Below are 17,715 nucleotides of genomic sequence, written 5' to 3'. Positions count from 1 at the left end.
CTTTCTACTTCTAGGAGGTGTTGGTTTAATTCAGGGGGTTCTAGTCTAGAACATACCGAAACTTCAGATTCACACTTGCACACTTATGCTGCAGATCGATGTCCCCAAATTGCGTAAACCTACTATATCATCAACTATAACCGTGCTTACTAGCTACACTTCATTCAGCTGTCTTATAATCGATGTCTTAATATTTACGTGCTATCAGGTTTAAATTTCGTTCTGTGCAATTTGGTACTTGCACTCCAAGAAAAAGACAACCAATACCCATGCATCTGACCTATGACGTCAGCAGCAGCTAATCTTTATCAGCGATATGGAGTATTAAAGTTGAGCTAAGTCTCTCTACATAACTTAAGATATTAATTAACGTTGAGTTAATTAAAATGAGAGCCGTATAGCAAATCAAATTTGTTGAAATATAATTAATTCTAGTCTGCTTCGTGCCTGTCTTTGTGTTATTATATAGTGGTAGAATTGAATTATTTGTGAAAGATTATAGGCTGCGTTACTTAAGAGAATTGGTACTTGACAGGCTTTGCTTCCTCAAAGTAGAATAAAAAGAACAGTTGCTAGCGTAAACAAATGCCACGTTTCAATAACCAATCAGGATCGAGATACCCAGGTATCCCATTATAAAATGATACAGTTGCAATTTCGATATAGTATCTCAAGATTTACTTTGGTGTATAAAATTTTTATGGCACTCTTCTTACAATGGCGTTACCATGTTTGTTTGTTTTGAGATAAGCGGTACAATTTTTAAAGTTTAATACCTAAAAGTTGCTGCGAATTTCATATAAATTTTAATTCTTAGAAAGTTAGACTTAAAACAGTTCAGATTCCGAAAGTTAATTTAAGATTTTGTATAATATAACCCTGGTGTTCTAACATTATTGAATTTTCAATTGGTGTAAAAATTTTTAGCCTTAACAATGTTTAGCTTAGGTTGAAACGTAAATGAATAAAAATTTAGAGATGAAATTTTTAGGAATTTGCAAATCTGCATTTCATATTATACACTCGTTTTAATCAAGCTTATTGTTATCTATGTCATTTATTCTTATAGAAGTATTAAACGCATAATCAACATACCATGAGAATAAGGAAATTTTACTGTAAAAAAAGGATTTAAAAATGAATCGATTTAGAAAATTAGTTTATACTTTACCTCGTGGATTTTTTCGGCTTTTCTTCAAATTGTCGATTCATGTTTATAACGGAAACTTTCCTTCTCTGACGAAGAACCTATATTTTTAGCACCGCACAGTAACTAGTTTTTTTTTTATCAAATCGATTTGCAATAACTAGCTTAGTTTAAAAAATATGCGTTCGAGAGATATTGAAATAATCATTTGATTCATTATATATTCACTTTACACAGCATCAAAATCAGATTTTTGAAATCTTAAGTTAACATTTAAAAATTCTACTAAATACGTTGGATATAATAATGTTGAAGACACGCAGGTAAATACACATATACAAAAAAATATATTTTGCATTTTACTAGAAACATATACAAGTTGAAAGATTTTATTTTATTTCTTAAGATTTATTTTAACATAGTTATTAAATTTTAAATTCGGATAGGTTGGATAAATCTCTTTGCACATTCTTTCACATTTTCAAACAGATTTATACTTTCGAAGCAATATTAAAATGTTCATATTTTGTTGTCTAACTTTTATTTAAACTTTGTTATAAAGTAAATTCTAAAATCTGATTTGGATCTTTTAGGACGTTATGAATTATGTACCCATTTTCGAAATCATGAAAACAATTTTTTATCAGATTAAGGAGTATCTGTTCTGTAATGATTGTTAAATTTATTTTTTAACTAAGCTGCACCATGCTTACTTCGAAAACTATTTTTTGCACCCAATACCCACTTTCCTAATTTTAGAGTAGCTTAAGTAAAGTTAATTCTCTATTGGATATGTACTATTTATATGAAGTTTCTCATCACTTAATGCCTAGCAGCTAACATCCATTATCCTTTAATAGCTATAAAAGTTTAAAAAGATCCGTTGAATATTATAAAATTTGTGTCAAGTAAACGGTAACGTGAACGTAAAGATTTGTTTTATTCTCCAAAAATCTCGCTAACCCTGAGCAATTCAGAAGCGTCACGTGAAAGAGGATGGATAATTACAAGTAGACAATATTCTGCTCTCTTATTGGTATTAAAATAGCGAACATTTAAAAAATGCCCGAACTAACATACGAGACTGTTTCAGGGTATTTAGATTATTGTTTAATACGAGAGACCTACAAAAACAAAGTTGGCAAGTTTAATTTTCATAAGTTTTTGTATTTTCTTAATTTCAGTTTCCTTTAGAATAACTGGTACAGGCATTTCAGTCTTAGTAAAATTCACTAGTTATTGTAGAATTTCTACAGATTTAATTTGTTTTTAGTTTAATAAGTACTATTTTCACTCAATTTAAAATAGATACACGTTTTTAAATTTCATCTGTCGATTTCTCTAATAATGTACACCGTTTACGTTAATTTGTTTAATTTATACAAATTTCAAAAATTTTATGCATTGAAACAAGACAGGATTTTAGTAAAATTTACACTTTCTTTTAAAAATTTCTACATATTTTCTGCGTCATTTTACTATTGCACAACTTCAGTTATACGAAATGCTATCTCGTAATTAAGAAAAACTTCAATAACTTATACTGCGTAATTATGCTCCGTTATTTAAACTTATTTAGCAGTTAAACTTATTGTCCATGAATTAATGTTTTATGATTAAAATATATGTTATAGTTAGTTGTATGTTAGTAATTAGCTAGAATTAAGTGAAATGACGTGAATACGAATGACGTGAACGTGAATATGAATGACGGGAACGAGAATGACGTGAATATGAATGAATTGAACAATATGAATGCATAACGAAATTCCTTAAACATGAACTACTTTAAATTTACTCATCCAGGTATAATTACATTTAAAAAAAGGGAACTAAATTTCAATTTTAATCTTCCAAATTTGTTTACTTTTTGCAACTTTTGTTTACTTTTTAGAGGAAAAGCAAATCGAGGCATATCTATTTAAAGAATTTCGTTACACAAAATAGACTCTGCTGAGAAATAAGATTAAAAACGAAACTAGTTTTGTATGACACTACAAGTCTATTTATAAAAATATATCGTACGTAATTTAATTAGAAAATATAATTCCAGTTTATCTTAAGGAATTACCTTACGAAGTTGAATTATTTGTTCCTACCAAATTTCTTCAATTCATATTAGGTGAGAAAACATAAGTTTTAACTATAGATAATTCAAAAAATTTCCGCTCTACCAATATCAACCTGTTTTTTTTCCTCAGAGTGACAAAATACGAACATTTTTTGCCTAAACGTATACTCCTGAACAATAACTTGACTGTTTAGTTTTTATTTTTAAAATTTTTTTAACAGTTTCATTCTTAGACTTTTGATATAGAGTACATTAATTTTTTAAATTAATAGAATACGTATAATTGTTATTGCCCATATATACTACATAAATGCTTGACAAATTATTAATCTTTGTTTCGAGGAATTTATATTTATAAATACGTACATAAATATACGACGGCAGACTAAAGTGTGAAGTATTAACATGTCAAATACACAGTATTTAATGTTTTTTTATTAAGGTTCACTATAAGGAGAAAAGAAATGTTAAAATGTAGTGCTATGACACGTGACAGCTAGTCTTAAGCTTTAAGGGTTTTAAATAATGTAAGCGGTACTTAAACAGATTCTGAATTGTCAGATAATTTTTTTATTTGTTTGGAACAGAATTTGTTACCTCAAGTATTAAAATTTGTACTTAATAACAGTACATTGCTGACGAGGCGGGATTTATTAAAAAGTATTTTATTAATACAATGCGTTTTATTTAGGTAACCCTAAATATGCGATATTGTCCAAGCATCTCGATACCCCAAATACTTTTCAGCTTTCTAATTTTAAAGATTGTGTATTTAATAAACTATTCCGGTTTTTCCTTGTACTCTTGAAATTTACATTGAAATAAGTTTAAGAGTTTATTTAGTATATTTTAATAGCCGACAAAGTTGTGCGATCACTCATAGATTCGATATAAATCTTATTAAATCATTTGTTTTAAAGTTTGGCCTAAACTTATATTACGTGTATTTTAAATCGGAGATATTATTTTGAAACTAGCACATTTACTTCAACTGATTCTCACATATTGCGATAACAATCACGCATCTGAAAATTTGGTGGAGATTTATTGAAAAAGAATATTTAATTAGTAGTATACCATAATAAAATTTTATATTAAGCTTTTTTAATTTAAATATGTTTTGTTTGAAAATCGAACGCCAAGTACTTTAGTTTAATTCCCGTAATTTAATTTTCATTTCAAATTTAAGCTGGCACTCTCAAAGAAGCAATTTTTAATATTACATTTTAGCTCTTGTACTGGACAACAGTTTGAAGACAAAGCACCAATAAATCGAAATTAGTTTTTATTCGTTGAAAGTTAATTCTCATAAATATTCTAGGTTTATTTTTGAGTCATTAAGTCATAATTTATAAAGAGCAGTAGCTAACAATAAGCTAGTCTTAAAACGTTTTGACACGCAATTGTACGTACACACACTAAGCAGGATCAATAAGTATTTAGTGTACGCAAATTAGATGAACGTTATCTAAGACTTTAAATTTAATTTATGATATTTAATGAATAAATAATTGACTATTAAAATAATCCATGAATAAAATGTTGAATAGAATAAACATTAGATTAATAAGATTAATTATTTTTCGTATTTAAGAAAATATTAGAAATAAATTTACTTTAATACTGAGTACTCTTAAATTGCATGCAAGGCATTTCAAAATATGGATTTAGATTTCTTAAGTTTCATTGAAAAGTATGTTGCTTAATTTTTAGGAGAAAAAACTAAATTACAATATTCATAAAATACAAGTGTGGAATTTTCATATTAGAGGAGAACATAAAAATAAACCTTGAGCTGAAGAAATAAAGTTGGTTTAACTCTACAGTTAGGTCATGACAACTAGGAAACTTAAGTAAGTCATCTTGCCACACATGGTCTTCATGGCAACTAGGTCATTTATTGGGATCATCTTGGCAACTAAGTCAGTAATCCTTGCACACATGGTTATCTTGGCAACTGTGTTAGTAATTGAGGACATCTTGGCACAAATGTTTCTCATGGAAAATAGGTCAGAAATGGAGCTCTTGGCAAAGTGTTAAAGTGTCCAGTACAGTGTCCGTTGAAGTGTCCAGTACAAAGCCTAGTGTTAAAAATATAAAATGCCTTTACTGTCACGGCAAAATTAACATAATAATTAGTTAGAGAGGCAATGTTCAATATCGGTGCATCGAATCAAGTTTTATAATCATTTACGAAGCTAATGATTCTTTCGATCCCCCTCGTAGGTAAGCTCTTTGAATATTTTTCTAAAATAGTCATAAATCTTATAATGGTGATCACATTCATACAAAAATACAATTCCTACTCGCAAGTCCTCTGCACTATGTGCTTACTTTCCAAAGCACTCGAGTAAAAACACAAAAATTTATTAACAAACGCAGACAAAGTTAAAATGAAAACCCTGAGTAATGGTGAAGTCGAAATTTCAATTACTAAAAATTTTAAAGTCTCTATGAAAGTGAAATGGCTTTTAAGTATACAGGGAAATATTGCAGTCAAATATTCGATAGAGTTCATTTGAGTTAGAACTATTTGACAAAAAACATTGTGCCGAATTCATTAGCCTCCCGATAGTTATGAGCAGATTTAATCAGCAAGACGTAAAAAACTAGCCCTCCACCACTAAAAACTAAAAAGGTGAAATAAGTTTTATACGCAAGGCACAATATTAACGCAATTAACTCCTGTCCTAACAAGTTAAAAATTAACTTGAAAAACTTACCTAGCTTATGTGAAATGCTATCCACAATGATGCTTACCTCAACGATGCTCACACACCCCTCTCTCCTCCCCCATGGTAACATGTGTGGGAGACCCCAAAACATTCCTAACTAATTAGAGTAAACCAATTTTTCTGAAACTGAAACCTACCTTAAGGTAGGAGACTGGCTTCAACATATTTTTACAAAGGCTAAATTAAATTTGTTAGCAAGGATCCGAAAATTAAAAACTTATGAAATATATTTCAAAAGAAATTTGCTCAAAAACTACGAATACTCCAATGCCAAAACCTTGACAACAAATTATAATGCATAAATTTCAATATAATTTCTCTAGATTAGTGTAATTGCATGCGTTTTGAACTGAAATTCTTTTTAAAAATGAAATATAACTAAATATATTATTTATGAATATTGAATCTCCGTGAAGAAAATTTTAAAACACACTTAAAACGTAAATTAAAATAATTCACTCATACCCTAGCTTTTAGTGCAAATAATGGATAACATACAAATCAACAAAAATTTCAAATTTTGTAATAAACTGTCGTGATAAAAGTCTCAAAATCCACGTTTAGAAAAGAAGTTCAACTTAAACGTTCATAAAGTTCATTGAGTAAAAAATTCGAAAGTCTTAAAAATATAATTCAATCAAATGAAAATGTTTAAATACTCTAAAAAAAAATAATGTTTATTTTTCAGGAGTCTACTTCCGGCTATATTTGTCAGCACACGAAAAAACTAATCAAACACCATTTATTAAAATCTGACATCAAAAACTTAGATATTTTGGAAAGCTAATTAACCAAGTCCAAACATGAATAATGAAAAATTCAAATTTTGTCGAAATTTTTTCTTTTTACCCAGTTGGATACCAGAATAATTTGATTTGTTAAATGGCTTAATGTGTAAAATCTTTCACAATTCAATCGCTAATCAAACACTGTATTTGAGTTTAAATACACCAAATAAAATTTATATTCAACAATTTCTTAATCAGATCAAAATACTTACCAATCACTAAACTTTAAAGTAATAATCAATATTCTGCTGCAAGGTATATTCTTTTAATCCAGCATAAGTAACTTTCAGCAGTAGAGTATCAAGCTGTAAAGTCATAATCGGTATTCTGCTGCTAGGTATATTCTTTCAAACTAGCATTAGTTACTTCCTGTGGTAGAGTATCAAACATCAATTTCAAGGAAATCACGGTAGCTTCCTGGATTCTGCAATAAATAAGAAAATGTAATTAAAAATATAATCGTTTAATATGGTTATGTTTCATTAGTGAAATATTTAATGCTGTGTACACAGTGTCGTAAGAACTACGAAAAAACTATATTAACCCGCTGAAAAAGTATCTTACTAAAGAGCTAAAAACATGTAACAATTTAAATGTACTCTTATGTCAATACAAATATATTGTTTAATAATAATTTAAAACAATATTTTCAATTTCTTAAATTTAAAATGACGTAAAACTTATAACTAAGTTTCGTTTGAATAACACTATTATTGATCAAATATTTTCCTCAAACCAAACCTGAACCTGTTAAATTTAGTAGCCGTTTGCTTAGAAATTGGTATCCTTCGTGGCAGAGTGGATGTTTTTGGCTTTATATAGTACGTTCACCAGGAGTGAACACTTTGTTCTGCCTACATCACGTAATAACCGACCATTTCGCTATTTTTAGGAAAAGGATGTGAACAATCCTGAACAAGGTTGCTATTTGGCTAAGACAAAATTATTTATTTCACAATTTATGTGCATTTTTTTAATATTAAATGTTTCATAAATTTGATGATACTTCTCTTTTGAGTGAATAGTTTGTCCTTTAAGATATTTGTTGGGAAAAGAGCAGTTTTTAAATTTAAAATATATTTAATTAGCTAGAGTAACGAAATGTATAATAGAATTCACTGCATGTGCTTGGCACGCATTAAGGGTTGTCTCAATTTCAAGAACGGAGATTTTTCTCTTCTTACTCCCGCGATGGAATGAACACGGCCTCCATGGAGGTGGAGCCAAGTGCCAACTCCTGGTGAACGAACTATACCTAAGGGCCGTTGCCACTCAACGTTATGTGCATACAAAATATTTGTTAAATGAAAAATTGTACCTGAAGTAAAGCACCATTAAAATTCTTAAAGTTAAATCTTTTAGACGCATTTTTGAAGCTACAGACACTTCGCATTTGCCATAAATTTCGCACTAACCTTTCACTGATAGGCCTGTTAGTATGATTAAGCGACTAGTGAAAAGATGATCCTTACAAAAACATTAACTTAATATAACATATCACCAGCCTAAAATTATAACTACATTTACATGAAAACCTGAAGATGAATGCCAAAGTTTCTATAATCAGAATATGTAGATTTTCTCCAAAAAAGAATTAAAATTAAACTTAATTATTAAAAAAAACAATGATTATAATAGGTAAATACCTGTGTGTCTAAGCAAAAGCCATTGTAAATTTTTAAACAAATGTTCTAGTACAATGAACATTCGATTTTTAAATTTTCAATTTGTAGAAAACATAAAAGCAATCATAACTAAAACAAATCGAAATATTTTAAGTTTAAAATTTGCTGCTAAACATTGTATATTTATAAGTAATGTATCACTAATATTAGATTAATATTAGTCTCAAATTCTGAAAGGAAAGAGTCTAAAGACCTAATATTTTGTTCATTTTAAAACAATTTTCAATTTAGTCCAAAATTTTGAATGACATTAACTGTTCAGAATTGTATATCGATTTACTGCAGAAATCATGAAGCTTAGCTAAGTTGGGCTGCGATGGAAACTGAAAGTAAGCTGTAACCTTCTAAATAGAAATACCTTTTAGAAATTTTCAATGCTGTACTAAATATCACGAAAAAACACATAAAATTGAAATTAGTCAACAATGATTGCAAAACCTTTAGCATACAACCAGTAAATTATATACAACAATCTGATCTTATGTTTCAGTGTGATGATATTTAACACATTTAACTGAAATTAGCAAATAGTTTTCTGATATTAATGCCTTGGGGGTAAATGCTCTATTAAAATACAGTAGAATCTCCCTATAAAGAGATTTTTAGTCTTAAAGTTGCGCAACACTTTAATGTTTTCAATACTTAGGTCAACTTCTTAATTTTCATAAATTTCGAAGAAAGTTGATAGTTGGAATTTCTCAACTAACAAATTCGTTACTCACCTTAAGAATTACACTATTGAATTAGGAACGAAATTTTCAGACAAAACAATCGCAATCAAAGTAAAAATATTTCACAGCAATCTTTTATTACGTATTGACTTACTTCCAATTATGAGAAATTCATTTGAATTTATTGCTGAAAGTTTAAATCATTTGCTGAACTACAAAAAACAACTTTACTTAACTGAATAACGAAATTAAACGGTGTTACCTGGTCTCAGGGAAGTAAATATACCAAGATGTACGGTCGTTAAGAACAATACAAATTCTGTGCGACTTAAAAAACCTAGCCCGATTGCAAAACTACGTTTTGTTTTTCTTTAACCAAACTCAAGCTTATGAAAGTTAAAATTAGTTTAAGAGATGTTGGTATACACTAATCTTTATTAAACTAATTATCTTAAATTTCGAATGTGGGATTAAAAATAATTCAACGCAGTTTAACATAGAGCATTAATACCGTTGTTTAAAATATACAAATGTATGCAAAAGTATAAATATATGATATTTAATATTGAGGGGGAATAGTCTTTCCAATTTTAAACAATCATGGATCTTCGCAAGTTCATTATACATCGGAGAAAATAAATTTTAAAAATTACACTGTTATATTTAGTATTGATTTATTTTACTTTAAGCTTTCCCCCCATCAAAAAATAAGAAATTTTTTTTTAAAATTATCCAAGAAAGACAAGAATTAAAACAGGTATACTAGTCTTTCTTAAACGCAATCACTTTCAGTGGACAAATACAAGCGTACCACCAATAACCACGAAAATTTAAAACTAAGAAAAAGCCTCAAGAGAAAAGTAATCTATAAACAAGCTTCAATTTAATTGGTAATCAGTGATAAATTTATTGGTTGAAGATTTAGAAAAAAACTGCTTCTTTTGACCAAAAGCTCAAAGAAAACATCAGACAAAATCACGTACGGTATCCATCTAAGTATTTAAAATGAGACTGAATACACAAGACTACGATTTAAATATAAATCGGTTCAGAGACAGAAAGAGCTCACTCGATACAACCCGTGCCTCGTATTTTATATCCCTTAATATGGATTAATTTCTACTAAAGTTGAGTTGGTATGGTAGGTAAGTGCATTATTTACGTCGCACTAGAGCTCCACCATGCGTTACTAACAAATGCCTTTGAAACATATCTGAGGATGATCCGAAGTTATGTCATCACAATTTTGATCCTCTCTGCCAAGAGAAGGCACTGCTGCTTTGGTGGCCCGATAACCAGCGCGCGAAGTCTAGCACTCTGTACAACAGAACAGTTTAACGAGGATCGATGCCGCGCACCCTCGGCCCCTACGAAGACTGATCAAAGTGATCACCCACCCGCTTACTGACCGCAGTCAGTGATGCTCGACTTCGGCGTTCTACTGGGAACCGTGTCTTTGCGATGAGTCCACTGCAGGGCTGAATTTTTTGGAAAAATGAATTGGAAGAAATTTTACTAATACTATTACGATAACTATTATAATTGTATTACTATAATTTTATTACTAATATAATTATTACTATTAGAAATTTTAAGTTAGCTAAAAAAAAAAAAAGAATTTTCCATGCCATGCTAAACCCTCGACAACAAATTATAATGCATAAAATTCAATATAATTTCTCTAGATTAGTGTGATTACGTGTGTTTTGAACTGAAATCTTTGAAAAAAGTAAATATAACTAGATATATTTATGAATATTGAATCTTTATGAAGAAAAATTTTAAACACACTCATAAGAAATTCACTCATACCCTAGCTTTTAGTGCAAATAATTGATAACATACAAATCTAAATAATCTCAAATTTTATTATAAACTGATAAAAATCTCAAAATAGACGCTTAGAAAATGATTTTACTTTAACGTTCATAAAATTAATTTTAGTCCTCTGAATAAGTCTTTCATATAATTTAATGAAATGGAAAGGTTAAAATACTCTAAACGTTACAAATAAAGTTTAGTTTCCAGGAGTCTACTTCCGGCTCCATTTGTCAGCACACTAAAAAACTACTATAACTTAATTTTTAATAATCTAACAAAAAGTTATGTTTTGGAAAGCCAATTAAACCATGTCCCAAACATAAATAATGAAAAATTCAAATTTTCTTCGAAATTTTTTTTTTCCCAGTTGGATACCCGAGTAACTTGATTTTCACAATGTGTAAAATCTTTCATAATTGAATCTCTAATCAAATACTGTATTAGAGTTTAAATACATTTAAAAATTATCAAACAATTTCTCGATTAGATCAAAATAATTCTTACCAATCACTAAACTTTTGAGTGATAATCAACATTCTGCTGCAAGGTCTATATTCTTTCAATCTAGCATTAGTTACTTCCTGTGGTAGAATCTCTAACATCTATTTCAAGGAAATCAAGGTAGCTTCTTGGATTCTGCATCAAATAAGAAAATGTAATTAAAAATATAAAACACAACCATATTAAACGGTTATAAGTCAAATATTTAACACTAAATTGCCCAAGGAAGTCACTTTGACTGCTTTTTAATTTCAGTTAGAAAAATGATGAAAAAGATGACACAATTTCTTAGAATTTAACTTTTTGTACAACATAATTTTTTCTCTTGTTCATATTTACTTGTTATATAACTGTAAATGGTATAAAAATACTAAAAATTAATTTTAAAACAAATTTCTTTACACATTAGTTATTCTTTCACAATGCAGTCATTTTGACTGCTTTCGTGCATTATAGATATACTAAGTTTCAGTATTTGTATTGTTCGAAAGAACGGTAAAACTATTTTAACCCCCCTGAAAAAAGTATCACTAAAAAAAAAAAAGAAAAAAAAAACAGGTAGCAAGTTAAATCTACCTTTTTTTAAATGCAAATATATTGTTTAATTATGACTTAGCATAATATTTTTAATTTCTTAAATTTAAAAATCACCTAAAACTTATAGCTAAGTTTTGTTTGAATAACAAAATTTTTGACCGAATATTTTCCTCAAAAACCTGTACCTGTTAAATGTAGTAGCTGTTAGTTTAGGTTTCGGTATCCTTGGTGGCAGCGTGGATGTCTTTGGTTTTATACCTAAGGGTCGGGCCGTTGCAACTCTAAACGTTTCGGGCATACAAAACATTCGTTAAATAAAAAATTGTACCTGAAGCAAAGTTATAAGTAATGTTTCCTTTCTTCTGAAAAATTTGATCAGTAGCGTGCAATGAACTGATTGTAATAACACGGTTCCCAGTAGAAAAACCGAAGTCAAGCATCACTAGCTGCGGTCAGCAAGCGGGTGGGTGACCACTTTGAAAAGCCTTTGTAGGGACCGAGAGTGTGCGGTATTGGTCCCAGTTAAACTGTTCTACCGTAAATATAGACTTCGCGTGGTGGTAGTCTGGCTACCAAAGCAGGAGAATCATCCCTTCAGCAGAGGATCAAAATTGCGATGGCATGTCTTCGGATCATCCTCAGGGATGCTTCCCAGATCGTCGCTAATTGGCCATTGTGCAGCTCTAGTGCAACGCAAATAATGCACCGCACGTAAATCTGCAGACATTAAGCTACAAACACTTCGTATTCGTAAGTTTGTCATTTACCAAACATTTCGCACCAACCTTTCACTGATAGGCTTGTTGATATGATTAAATGACCAATCAAAAGATGATCTCTACAAAACATTAACTTAATATAACACATGACTACCCCAAAATTATAGCGACATTTATATCGAAACCTGAAGTTAAATGTGAAAGTTTTTATAAACCAAATATGTAGATTTCCCCCCCCCCCAAAAAGAATTTTAAAAAATTAAGTTTTTAATTATAAAAGTTAAACCAATGAATGTAATAGGTCAATATCGATGCGTCTAAGCAAAAGCCATCGTGAACTTTTAAACAAATGTTCTAGTACAATGAACATTGGATTTTTAAATTTTCAATTTGTAGAAAACATAAGAGCAATCCTAACTAAAACAAATCGAAATTGTAAGTTTTTTTTAAATTTGCTGCGAAATATTGTATACTTATGACTAATGTATCACTAATATTAATCTCAAATTCTGAAAAGAACTTAAAGACTTAATATTTTTGATCATTTTAAGACAATTTTCACTTTTTAGTCCAAATTTTCGAATGACATTATCTGCTTAGAATTTTAAATCAGTTTATTTCAGAAATCATGACAAATGGCTCAATACAGAGAATTATGGAACACAATACCATATTGGTGCCATTGGTTCCTTATACAAAAACATTAACATATCACTAGCTTAAAATTATAAAGACATTTACATCAAACCCTGAAATTCAATGTGAAGGTTTTTATAAAACGAATATGTAGATTACTTTCCCCAAAAAAGAATTAAAATTAAACTCATAAAATTTAAGCCAATGATTTCAATAGCCAATTTCCCCTGCGTCTAAGCCATCGTGAACTTTTAAACAATTGTTCTAGTACATTGAACATAAGTTTTTGAAATTTTCAACTTTTAGAAAACAAAATATTTAGATTTGTTTTAGTTAGGATTGCTTTTAAGTTTGCTACTGAAAATTTTATACTTATGATAAATTCTACGATTAGTTCGGTGCAACTTATTTATGCCATTAAACTAAAACCTCAAATTTTGAAAAGAAAGAATTTAAATTAATATTTTTGCTCATATTAAAAACAATTCTCTTCTAGTCCGAATTTTCGAATGACATTAACTGTTTAGAATTTTAAATCGGTTTACTACAGAAATTATGAAAAATGGCTCGATACAGATAGTTGCCAAACAGAATTCCATATTGGTGTTCGCAGCTTAGCTAAGTTGGGCTGCGATGGAAATTTAAAGAACGCAGTAACCTCCCGAAAAGAAACTCCTTTTAGAAATTTGCAATGATATACGCATTTAAATTTCACGAAAAAGATCACATAAAATTGAAATTAGCCAACAATGATTGCAAAACCTTAGTACACAACCAGTAAATTATATACAGCAATCTAATTTTACGAATCAGTGTGATATTATTTAACATATTTAACCGAAATTAGCAGATAGTTTTCTGATATTAATGCCTTGGGGTAAGTGCTCTATTAAAATACAGTAGAATCTCCCTATAAAGAGATTTTTATTCTGAAAGTTACGTAACACTTTAGAAAGTTGATCAAGTATTGAAAACATTAATTTTTATCAATTTCGAAGAAAGTTGACACAAATAGAATTTCTCAACGAACATATTAGTTATTCACCTCAGGAATTACACAATTGAATTAGGAACGAAATTTTCAGACAAAATAACAATTAAAGGAAAAACTTATTTCACAACAATGCTGTATTTCGTATTGATTTACTTCCAATTAAGAGTAGTTCATTTGAATTTATTACTGAAAGTTTAAATCATTTGATCAATTGCAAACTAACTACTTTAGTTAACTGAATAACGAAAATTACACGACGTTACCTGGTCCAAGGGAAAATAGAAAAGATACCAAAATGAAAATTCTGAAACAATAAAAATTCTGTGCGATTAAATGTCTTCTATTTAGGTTCACTGTAAGGCGAAAATAAATTTAAAAATGCTGTGCTATGTTACGTGATAGCGAGTCTTAAGTTTTAAGGGTTTTAAATAATGTAAGCGGCAATTTCACAGAGAGATTCTGAATTGTCAGATGGAAATTGTTATTTGGAACAGAATGTGTTACTTTAAATATTAAAATTTATGCTGAATAACAGTAAGTTACTGAAGAGGCAAAATTCATTAAAACTGTCATTTTATTAATACCGCGTGTTTTTTTAAATAACACTAAATATACCATATTGTATGTTCTAGTTTTTGGTTTCCAAACATCTAGATACAAGCTAGACAAAGTTTTCCGATTTTAAAGAATGTGAATTCAATGAACTGTTTTTTCCTTGCACGCTTGAATTTTGGAGTGAAACAAGTTTAAGCCTGGATTTAGCATATTTTAATCACAGCAGACAAAATCGAGATGTGAGCAAACAATTTTATAGATTCGATATAAATTTTGTTAGATCATTTGTTTTAAAGTTTGGCCTAAACTTTTAGATTACGTGTATTTTAACCTTAGACTATATTTTGAAACTAGTACTTTTACTTCAACAGATTCTCAAATATTGCTATAATAATCACGCATCTGAAAATTATTTTGGTGAAGATTTAATGATTATTTTAGTAGTAAAATACCAAAATAAAGTTTAATATTAAGTTCTATTAGTCTTAATATGGTTTATCGGAGAATCGAACGCCAAGCATTTTAGTTTAATTCCTGGAATTTAATTTTGACTTCAAATTTTAAACTGGCACTCTCAAAAAAAAAATCAGTTTCAGTATTACATCTTTACATTTTAGCTGGTGTACTGGACAACAGTTTGAAGCAAAACACCGCCGGCTTAAAGTTGAAACTATTTGCGCAACTGCAACAAGCAAACTACTTAACTGGATAACGAAAGTAAACGGTGTTACCTGGTCAAAGAAAAGAACAGAAGGAGACAAAAGATACTAAAATGTATGGGGGTTGTTTAAAAAATCTGCGAGACCTAAAAACCTAGTTTGATTGCAAAAAGTGCTTTCAATACAGAAGATTGTTTTTCTTTAACCAAACTCAAGCTTTATTAGTTAAATTAGTTTTAAAAAAATTTTGGTATACACTAACCGTTATTAAACTATTGATCTTAAAAATTTCAAATTAGTGGGATTAAAAATATTTAGAGTATAAAAAATATTACAACTCAGTTTAAAATGAAGCGTTAATATAGTTGTATAGAATATACATACATGCTTATACAAATGTATAAATATAAGATATTTCTTAATATTGAGGGGATATCTTTTCAGTTTTAAACAATCACGAAACTTTGAAAACTCAATATTTGAGAAAACAAAACTTTAAAAATTACTTTTAGTATGTGTTAAATTTTAAGCAAGCTAATATCCCATAAACAAATACGAAGAAAAATATTTTTAAAATTATCCAAGAGAATCAATTATTAAAACAGGTATAGTAATCTTTCTGAAAAAGCAATCACAAATTACAGACACACACAATTACAAGCGTACCACTAATAACCACGAAAAACTTAAATGCAAAAAGTAAAAAAATTAGAAAAACTTACTTTAAAAAAACATCAAGAGAAAAGTCTTCCATAAACAACCTTCTGAAAAGTGGTAATCATCGGTAACAAATTTATTTCTTGAAAATCTTTAGGACAAAAATGCTTCTTTGAACCAAAACTTCAGAGAAAACATCCATCTCAGTATTTAAAATGAGACTAAGCACACAAGACTACACTTACAGTTCGGAGACAGAAAGAGCTCATTAGATACCAGTCGTGCCTCTTATTTTATATCCCTTAATATCGATAACGATTAATTTCTGAAACAGTTGAGTTGAGTTGATGATATGATAAGTAAGTAAGTACATTATTTACGTCACACTAGAGCTCCACCATGCGTGATTAACAGCGGTCTTTGAAACATCCCTGAGGATGATCCGAAGTCATGCCATCACAATTTTGATCCTCTGCTAAGAGAATGGCATTCTCACTTTGGCACGATAACTTCGCACGAAGTCGAGCACTCACTGTACGGCAGAACAGTTTAACGAGGACCGGTACCGCACATCCTCGATCCCTACGAATACTGATCGAAGTGGTCACCCACCCGCTCACTGACAGCAGTCAATGATGCTTGACTTCGGCGCTCTACTGGGAACCGTGTTTTTACGAACAATCCACTGCGGGACCTCAAATATTTTAATAACTGAATACGGAATAAAGTATAACTGAAGAAAAATCAATCATACACAAATTAACAGGCTAGTACAATTACAGGCAATGTGAGTCCCGCGGAGGACAGATCGTTAAGACACGGTTCCCAGCAGATCACCGAAGTCAAGCATCACTGGCTGCGGTCAGTGTGCTGGTGGGTGGCCACTTGGATTAGTCTGCGTAGGGACCGAGGGTGTGCGGTATCGGTCCTCGTTAAACTATTCTACCGTAAAGTGTCCGACTTCGCGTGCAGGTCGTCGGGCTACCGAAGCGGGGGGTGCCATCGCCTCTGCAGAGGTTCAAAATTGTGATGGCAAGTCTTCGGATCATACTCAGGGATGTTTCCCAGACCGTCGCTAATAGCCCATTGTAGAGCTGTAGTGCGACGTAAATTAACTACAACAACAACAGATAATGTGCCTCTAATTTCGAAAGTAAAGTTATCCAAAATGCAGGTAGACATGAAAAACTAATATAAAAGATACAACATGGTTACGATTGGAATAGAACCCGCAAACTCCTTGCTTAAAAGTGTTTTGTAGAAGACAAACTTTCATAAGCACTGCAAAATTTACAGATAACTTTATTTTTTACGTAACTTGTAGGATATTAGTTTGTAACTACTAAAGTTCTTTGTGATGAGCAATTTAAACCAACAGCATTCTCTGTCGCAACTTGGGTCCCGCAGTGGACTGATCGTTAAGACACGATTCCCAGTGGATCACTGAAGTCAAGCATTACTGGCTGTGGTCTGTGAGCGGATGAGTGACCACTTTGATCAGCCTGCGTAGGGACCATGGAGCACGGTATCGGTTTTCGT

The 17,715-nt window shown here is 30.3% G+C and overlaps 1 long non-coding RNA gene across 2 annotated transcripts; it reads right to left on the bottom strand.

Annotated features, from left to right (window-relative positions):
* Positions 1 to 4,247: 4,247 nt before the first annotated feature.
* Positions 4,248 to 16,446, bottom strand: LOC107445330 (uncharacterized). Of its 2 annotated transcripts, XR_011636221.2 has the most exons (4): positions 16,242 to 16,443; positions 11,423 to 11,554; positions 6,954 to 7,165; positions 4,248 to 5,299 (listed from the first exon to the last, which is right to left on the bottom strand). It is a non-coding gene; the product is annotated as an uncharacterized LOC107445330 (long non-coding RNA). The 2 variants fall into 2 exon arrangements; XR_001584242.4 differs by lacking the exon at positions 11,423 to 11,554 and having other exon boundaries at positions 4,745 to 5,299; positions 16,242 to 16,446.
* Between the last annotated feature and the right edge of the window lie 1,269 nt (positions 16,447 to 17,715).

The sequence above is a fragment of the Parasteatoda tepidariorum genome, chromosome 2, assembly GCF_982258835.1.
Source record: "Parasteatoda tepidariorum strain Cologne lab strain chromosome 2, Ptep-v5.0, whole genome shotgun sequence".
Classification (NCBI taxonomy): Eukaryota; Metazoa; Arthropoda; class Arachnida; order Araneae; family Theridiidae; genus Parasteatoda; species Parasteatoda tepidariorum.
The sequence above is the reverse complement of the archived record's forward strand: the minus strand, read 5'-3'. Positions and strand labels throughout refer to the sequence as shown.